General features: G+C 52.6%; 1 non-coding gene across 1 annotated transcript; it reads right to left on the reverse strand.

Annotated features, from left to right (window-relative positions):
- Positions 1-3,654: 3,654 nt before the first annotated feature.
- LOC140402577 (U2 spliceosomal RNA) lies at positions 3,655-3,848 on the reverse strand. The gene has a single exon (XR_011938177.1). It is a non-coding gene; the product is annotated as a U2 spliceosomal RNA (small nuclear RNA).
- Between the last annotated feature and the right edge of the window lie 4,823 nt (positions 3,849-8,671).

Here is an 8,671-nt window from a genome sequence, read left to right on the forward strand (position 1 = left end):
TATCAGGGTCAATGCTGAGTGTTGTGTGTGGGGTAGTATCAGGGTCAGTGCTGGGTGTTGTGTGTGGGGTAGTATCAGGGTCAGTGCTGGGTGTTGTGTGTGGGGTAGTATCAGGGTCAGTGCTGAGTGTTGTGTGTGGGGTAGTATCAGGGTCAATGCTGGGTGTTGTGTGTGGGGTAGTATCAGGGTCAGTGCTGCGTGTTGTGTGTGGGGTAGTATCAGGGTCAGTGCTGGGTGTTGTGTGTGGGGTAGTATCAGGGTCAGTGCTGCGTGCTGTGTGTGGGATAGTATCAGGGTCAATGCTGGGTGTTGTGTGTGGGGTAGTATCAGGGTCAATGCTGGGTGTTGTGTGTGGGGTAGTATCAGGGTCAGTGCTGGTAGTTGTGTGTGGGATAGTATCAGGGTCAATGCTGGGTGTTGTGTGTGGGGTAGTATCAGGGTCAGTGCTGGGTGTTGTGTGTGGGGTAGTATCAGGGTCAATGCTGGGAGTTGTGTGTGGGATAGTATCAGGGTAAGTGCTGGTAGTTGTGTGTGGGTTAGTATCAGGGTCAGTGCTGAGTGTTGTGTGTGGGGTAGTATCAGGGTCAATGCTGGGAGTTGTGTGTGGGGTAGTATCAGGGTCAGTGCTGGTAGTTGTGTGTGGGGTAGTATCAGGGTCAGTGCTGCGTGTTGTGTGTGGGGTAGTATCAGGGTCAGTGTTGAGTGTTGTGTGTGGGGTAGTATCAGGGTCAATGCTGGGAGTTGTGTGTGGGGTAGTATCAGGGTCAGTGCTGGGTATTGTGTGTGGGGTAGTATCAGGGTCAGTGCTGGGTGTTGTGTGTGGGGTTGTATCAGGGTCAGTGCTGGGTATTGTGTGTGGGGTAGTATCAGGGTCAGTGCTGAGTGTTGTGTGTGGGGTAGTATCAGGGTCAATGCTGGGAGTTGTGTCTGGGGTAGTATCAGGGTCAGTGCTGGTAGTTGTGTGTGGGGTAGTATCAGGGTCAGTGCTGGTAGTTGTGTGTGGGGTAGTATCAGGGTCAGTGCTGGGATTTGTGTGTGGGGTAGTATCAGGGTCAATGCTGCGAGTTGTGTGTGGGGTAGTATCAGGGTCAGTGCTGGTAGTTGTGTGTGGGGTAGTATCAGGGTCAGTGCTGAGTGTTGTGTGTGGTGTAGTATCAGAGGCAGTGCTGGGTGTTGTGTGTGGGGTAGTATCAGGGTCAGTGCTGGGTGTTGTGTGTGGGGTAGTATCAGGGTCAGTGCTGAGTGTTGTGTGTGGGGTAGTATCAGGGTCAGTGCTGGGTGTTGTGTGTGGGGTAGTATCAGGGTCAGTGCTGGTAGTTGTGTGTGGGGTAGTATCAGGGTCAGTGCTGGGTGTTGTGTGTGGGGTAGTATCAGGGTCAATGCTGGGTGTTGTGTGTGGGGTAGTATCAGGGTCAGTGCTGGGAGTTGTGTGTGGGGTAGTATCAGGGTCAGTGCTGAGTGTTGTGTGTGGGGTAGTATCAGGGTCAGTGCTGGGAGTTGTGTGTGGGGTAGTATCAGGGTCAGTGCTGGTAGTTGTGTGTGGGGTAGTATCAGGGTCAGTGCTGCGAGTTGTGTGTGGGGTAGTATCAGGGTCAGTGCTGCGAGTTGTGTGTGGGGTAGTATCAGGGTCAGTGCTGAGTGTTGTGTGTGGGGTAGTATCAGGGTCAGTGCTGGGAGTTGTGTGTGGGGTAGTATCAGGGTCAGTGCTGAGTGTTGTGTGTGGGGTAGTATCAGGGTCAGTGCTGGGAGTTGTGTGTGGGGTAGTATCAGGGTCAGTGCTGAGTGTTGTGTGTGGGGTAGTATCAGGGTCAGTGCTGCGAGTTGTGTGTGGGGTAGTATCAGGGTCAGTGCTGAGTGTTGTGTGTGGGGTAGTATCAGGGTCAGTGCTGGGAGTTGTGTGTGGGGTAGTATCAGGATCAGTGCTGGGTGTTGTGTGTGGGGTAGTATCAGGGTCAGTGCTGGGAGTTGTGTGTGGGGTAGTATCAGGGTCAGTGCTGAGTGTTGTGTGTGGGGTAGTATCAGGGTCAATGCTGGGTGTTGTGTGTGGGGTAGTATCAGGGTCAGTGCTGCGAGTTGTGTGTGGGGTAGTATCAGGGTCAGTGCTGAGTGTTGTGTGTGGGGTAGTATCAGGGTCAATGCTGCGAGTTGTGTGTGGGGTAGTATCAGGGTCAGTGCTGAGTGTTGTGTGTGGGGTAGTATCAGGGTCAGTGCTGCGAGTTGTGTGTGGGGTAGTATCAGGGTCAGTGCTGAGTGTTGTGTGTGGGGTAGTATCAGGGTCAGTGCTGAGTGTTGTGTGTGGGGTAGTATCAGGGTCAGTGTGGGTGTTGTGTGTGGGGTAGTATCAGGGTCAATGCTGGGTGTTGTGTGTGGAATGCTGTTATTCTCTCCGAGGCGTGAGGGCTGGTGGGGAGGATGGGATTTCTCTGTGAGTTTCATGCCTCCATTGTTTCGGAGGATCTTTCACAGATCATTGCTACGATTGGCCACTTATCCTTCGGAAGATTTGAACTCAATGTATCTCCTCATTGATCTGTATGTTTCCCTGAACCGAAGGGAATGATTCGTTTATTTTTACCGAGCGTGACTCTTGGCCTTGGCGAGCTTCCACTCAGATTTCCTGTTGTGCTTGAGTCTGGTATTTGGGATGGGAAGGTGCCGATGGGGGGGGTGGCGGGGGTGAGGGGAAGGGGTGTGGAGAGGGGGTGGCTGCTGCATCTGGCATCCAGATGTGGCAGCGGACAGCTGCAGACACCGCCAGGGCCACCGTCTGAGTGGGAAGATGCTCCACGCCTTCTGTCTCTCAAAGCCTTTCCACACAGCGTTCCAGACCTGCGTTCAGCGTGGGAGCGAAAAAAACGAGAGCTGAACACAAGCAAGCAGCAGGAACTGAATGCTGCCTGTGTCCCTCCTCACTGCTGACATTCCTTCGGGAAGAAAGCTGTACTGTTTACTGCTCAGCCCAGACCCAGAACGGAATCATAAACCCAAGAAAGGCTCACACAGCAGCTGTTGAAATGCCCTTCCTCGTTGGGCAGGAATTCCGTGTATTTCCTTCCTGCCCCGGGTCCTGAGAGGTGAATTCACCGGCGACCTCTCCATCGTTCGAAAGGCTGTCAGGGGCCTTGGGTGTGATGTCAGCAGCTCGTCGGGGGTTGGGGGTCTCGGAAGAATGGAAATAAAAACACACCTGAGACTTATTGGCTTGAGGATAGACTCAGATCTTCGGGGACCCAGGTGCAAAAAGGCGGCACAGTGGTTAGCACTGCTGCCTCACCGCGCCAGGGACCCGGGTTCGATTCCGGCCTCGGGTCACTGTCCGTGCGGAGTCTGCACATCCTCCCCGTGTGTGCGTGGGTTTCGTCCGGGTGCTCCGGTTTCCTCCCACAGTCCAGAGATGTGCAGGTTAGGTGGATCGGCCGTGCTAAATTGCCCCTTAGTGTCCAGGGGTTATGGGAATAGGGGGGAGTAGGCAAGGGTAGAGTGCTCATTTGAAGGGTTGGTGCAGATTCGATGAGCCGGACTGTAGGAATTCTACAATTCTATCATTGTGTTCCATTTTCCTGTCTGCCACCCCCATAACCCCTGACCTCCCTGGTCAATCAGAAATATATCTAGCTCAGCCTTCAATATATTCTTTTTTTTAAAATTTTAAATTACTTTTTCTGAGTTACCAAGCCAGGGCTCAGAGTGTGGACAGGGGCGAACCCCTAATCCATCTCCTCGCCTGCTCCAAAAACCAATTCAAATTGAATCCAATTCATGGTCCCCACAAGAGAGATACACCAGATCTGGGCCAAAAGGCTCAATCTACACTACACTTGATCTTAGCCAAAAGGCCGAGAAGCGATAGCCTTGGATATATTCAAATGACCCAGTCCCCGCTGCTCTCGGTGGGGGCTGGGTGGGGGGGGGGGGGGGGGGGGGGGGTGGTATTCACACCCTCAGAAAGAAGAAACTCCTCCCCATCCTTGTCTTAAATTGAGTTTCTAAAACTGTGCCCCTGAATTTCAGAATCAGCTCAGCTGTGAATGAGTCTGAGCTGAGGTCGGGTATAGTTGGGGAGTGGTGCTGAGGCTCAGTATGGGAGAACACCCTGCTCAATTCTCACCCGGGTCACCCAAGCATAAACTGTGGTCTAAAATACTCCTCGTGCAGTATCGAGGGAGCACTGCATCGCCAGAGGCACTGTCATTCAGAAGAAGCATTAACTGATGACCTCTGCTGCTCGCTTTCACCCGGTGCCCAGGAGTCAACGGAAGCAGCTGTGAGGCCTCAACCGAGTGCCATTTAGCACTGGCTTCCCCACCTCGGGGGCGTCTCGCAGGCCATTGGAGACCCCCGGGTGGTGTGGGAACAAGGCAGGGCGGTACCCTGGCCCTCCCCCGGCAGCCGGGCACCTTGGCACCGTCAACCTGGCACCCTGGCAGTGCAACCCTGCAGCCGTTGAGAAATACCCCGCCAAACACTTGGTTTCAAGCCCGCTGAATCGCGCCCAGTGTGTGCCATCTACAAGATGCACTGCAGCAACTCGCCAAGGCTCCTTCGACAGCACCTTCCAAACACACTACCTCTAGAAGGACGAGGGCAGCAGATACCTGGGAACACCACCACCTGGAGGTTCCCCTCCAAGTCACTCACGACCCTGACTTGGAAATATATCGGCCGTTCCTTCATTGTCGCTGGGTCAAAATCCTGGAACTCCCTCCCTAACAGCACTGTGGGTGTACCTACACCACATGGACTGCAGCGGTTCAAGAAGGCGACTCATCCACCACCTCCCCAAGGGGCAATTAGAGATGGACAACAAAGGCTGGGCCCAGCCCAGCAGCATGTGCTCTGAGTATATAATACAAAACGCTTCAGGAGGTTCTATACAAATGGAAGTCTTTCTTTTTTTAAATAAATTTAGAGTACCCAATTCATTTTTCCCAATTAAGGGGCAATTTAGCGCGGCCAATCCACCTACCCTGCACATCTTTTGGGTTGTGGGGGCGAAACCCACGCAGACACGGGGAGAATGTGCGAACTCCACGCGGACAGTGACCCAGGAGCCGGGATGGAACCTGGGACCTCGGCCCCGTGAGGCAGCAGTGCTAACCCACTGCGCCGCCGTGCTGCCCTTTGCAAGTGTTTCTTTGATAGGAATGTTTTGGTGCAGGGTATTGGCAAAGATGAGGCAGTCCGGGTTACAGAGAGGAAGCTTACTGGCAGGCCATCCCTGAAAATGGAACTAATGTTTTTGGGATATGTACAAAGTCGACCAGTGTGTCCCAATGTTCAATTTGTAAAAGTGCAGAGATGGCCTTCAAATTTCTCCCAGAAAACCCTGGATTCATCAGAGAGTATAGAAACGCAATCGATTTATTGAAGCCCAAGATCTATTTGAACAATGGAAGACCTTCAGAGACTGGGTTGGTTTAGCATTTTGTGGTTGAACATTTGTTTGGCGCCTTCCACAATCTCAGGGCATCCTGAATTATTTCACAGAATAAAAAGAAGCTTATTATCTCGATGATGAGAGATGACAGAACTGTAAAGTACAGAGGGATGTGGGTGCCCTAGTACATTAATCACAAAAGGTTAGTGCTATATTACCCTTGGTGGTAATATGTCGTGCTCTTTGTCTTTTGTTCCAGGATGATCCGTTGAGTTGAAGACAAAGAATCCACCAATCATTAGATTGAAACGAAACAAATTTATTGTATAGCGATTAATTAAATGAAGTTCGCATACGCTACTGAGCTGTAATTAATAATAAAGTAATATTGAATCTGTGTAGCAGTAATCAATAATCTAAATTGTCACTAATAATAACCTTGTGTAACTCTCTCTAACCTAATCTTCTTCCCATTGCTTTCTCCTTCATTAACACTACCCTGAGGTCTGATTTATATACAGAGAAGTGGCGGTGCACTCTAGTGTTTGAATTACACAGAGATGTAATAATTAACCCTTCACTAACTTGCCTATATACATATCATTACAGTTAGTAACAGTGGCCTGGGTTCTCTGCCGCCGGCTGCCAGTAGCGGGGTTCACGATGCGGTGGAAGATCAGAAAATCGGGGTCAGTACCGGGTGTCGGTGGGCCCTGATCCGATCGCGATGCTGAAGCCCCCCTATGCCGCCGAGATTGGACTTCTCACCCATGCGCCAGCGCGAGGACGTAAATTAATGCAATTGCTTCACAGCTCCAGGGTCCCAGGTTCGATTCCTGGCTTGGGTCACTGTCTGTGTGGAGTCTGCACGTTCTCCCCGTGTGTGCGTGGGTTTCCTCCGGGTGCTCCGGTTTCCTCCCGCAGTCCAAAGATGTGCAGGTTAGGTGGATTGGCCATGATCAATTGCCCTTAGTGTCCAAAATTGCCCTTAGTGTCGGGTGGGGTTACTGGGTTATGGGGATAGGGTGGAGGTGTGGGCTTGGGTATGGTGCTCTTTCCAAGAGCCGGTGCAGACTCGATGGGCCGAATGGCCTCTTCTGCACTGTAAATTCTATGAAATAATTCTATGAAATGAGTCTTGATGACCCATTTGCATCCACTTAGCGGGCCCGGCACCCTATTCTACGGCCTCTGGGACAGGAATCATGTGGTCGGGGATTACTGCAGGTCTCACTAACTGTGAGCCTGATGTGGTGGCCCTCGCAGTGGGCCAAGGGGGGTAACTCCTTAAGGGAGAACCCCCCCCCCCCAAAGTCTATCCAAGGGCCACCCTCGTCCCCTCAACAATGCACGACCTGCCCACCCCTCCTCTACCAGACCCCACCCCCTCACCCCCACGGTCCTCCCCCAAGAGACTTCCTAAAACAGGAGACCCACACAGGAGACCTCCTCAATAGGGAAACCACCTAGAGACATCTTAAATAGGGACTCCCTGAACAGGGAGATTCCCCCAGGGATCTCCTAACTAAAGGAACCCCCCACAGACGCCCCCCTAACTAGAGTGTTCCCCCCAGAAAAAAGGACCTCTGTCTGGAAGCTAGAGAGCAGTCCAAACAGGAGCAGTGACAGAAATTACAGTTGTAACACTCACCTGGAAGTACCTTGTGTCCATTCCTGGAAAGGGAATAGCTGTGGCCTGTGTCTAAACCCATCAGATCCTGTAGCTGCCATTCATTCATTTCCAGTGGTGGGCTATGATTGACAGTTTTTGATTTTGAGGCTAAGTACCGACACCGGCGTGGAAACTGTGGTGTTTTACGACGCCAAACTTGGCGCCGAACCCTCACCGGCCCTGGGAGTGGTGAAGGGCTAGCACAACGAAAGAGGCTGGAGAATGGACGGGTCCGTGGCGGCGCACGGTGAAAACCTGCAGCGGCCGCGCAGTAAAACATGGCCCCGGCCGTGCGCGGGCCTGACCTGCCGAATAGCGTCCCCCTGGCTACACCCTGGCCACCCCCCACTCGCCCCCCCAGCCCTCGTGGAAAGCCCCCCCCCCCCCCCCTCGCCCAGCGGCCCGGCTCCCGGCCGACTGTGGCGCTGCTGGACACAGTCCGCAGCCGTCACACCGGGTTCCCGACCGCTGAGACAACACAGCCCCCGCGCCACCCGGAACTCGGCCCATCGGGGGCGGAGCATCGGTGGAGGGCCTTCAGGTGACATACCAACGCCGTTCCAAGGCGGAGGATAGAAAACCGGCGTCAAACCGGCACCGCCCCCAATTTAGGCGTCAGAAGGGATTCTCTGCCTGATTGCCCATTATGACACGGTGTCCGGGAACGATGAATGCCGCCCCTGACCTCCCAAACGGAGAACCTCGCCCAGTATACATAATGAGGCAAGCTAATGGAATATTACTGCTAATTGTGAGTGGAATTGATTACAAATCTAGGGAGTTTATGCTTCATTTATACAGGCCATTGGTGTGTTGTCTGTAAAACCTCAGACACTTTGAGCAGTTTATTAATCAAACGTTTTACACAGGTGCCCTTATTTGCCAGATGAACAAAGGACAAATGCAAGTTTATGATTCAACCAAATTTATTATCACACACAGTAAAACAATTACTGCCTTTAAATTATCCCAACTACAATATTCCCAGGATTCTTAATCTACCCGTGCCGATGAACTCAGCCGAGTTGCGGGTCCAATCCTCTGAGTCTCAGTGGTCTCAGGGCCTCCGTCCGCGAAGGTGGGTCTCGCTCGCTGCTTCCTCCTGTCCTCTGGTCCGTCGTCGCCTCTTCTTTGTTGCCTCTGCTCCGAGTCTTTGTTTGGGACGGTTCTGCTGGTCGATTCTCCTTCCCCTCTTTGTGCCTTTCCAGAAAGTTCTCTGGCCCTCAGCCAATGAGGTCTTGAGGTGGGGGTGGCAACACCCAATGGGATTGCCGATTGCAACTCTGCAGGACACCAGGAATCCCCCCCCCCGGAAGGGGTACATCTCCAGGTTTTGTCCACACATAACCTTACTCCAAATATGGGAAAGGGGGAAGACCTGCCAGAAAGTCTATCTGGGCAAACCACATCGACTGATCCATTTGAATGGGAGCGATTGTCTCCTGATGCCCTGTTTACAGGGCAGGCCCAGACTGGTCCCGACTCTCTGTCCCAGCTCCGTGTAGTCCAACTTGGCTGGTCGAATTCCCATCAGACCTTCCTGTGGGCTGACTGTGGTTTAATTTAAAATGTCCAATTCTTAATTTAATATTGTATATCGGACCTAAAATTCAAGCCATTGT

Source organism: Scyliorhinus torazame, chromosome 25, assembly GCF_047496885.1.
Source record: "Scyliorhinus torazame isolate Kashiwa2021f chromosome 25, sScyTor2.1, whole genome shotgun sequence".
Classification (NCBI taxonomy): Eukaryota; Metazoa; Chordata; class Chondrichthyes; order Carcharhiniformes; family Scyliorhinidae; genus Scyliorhinus; species Scyliorhinus torazame.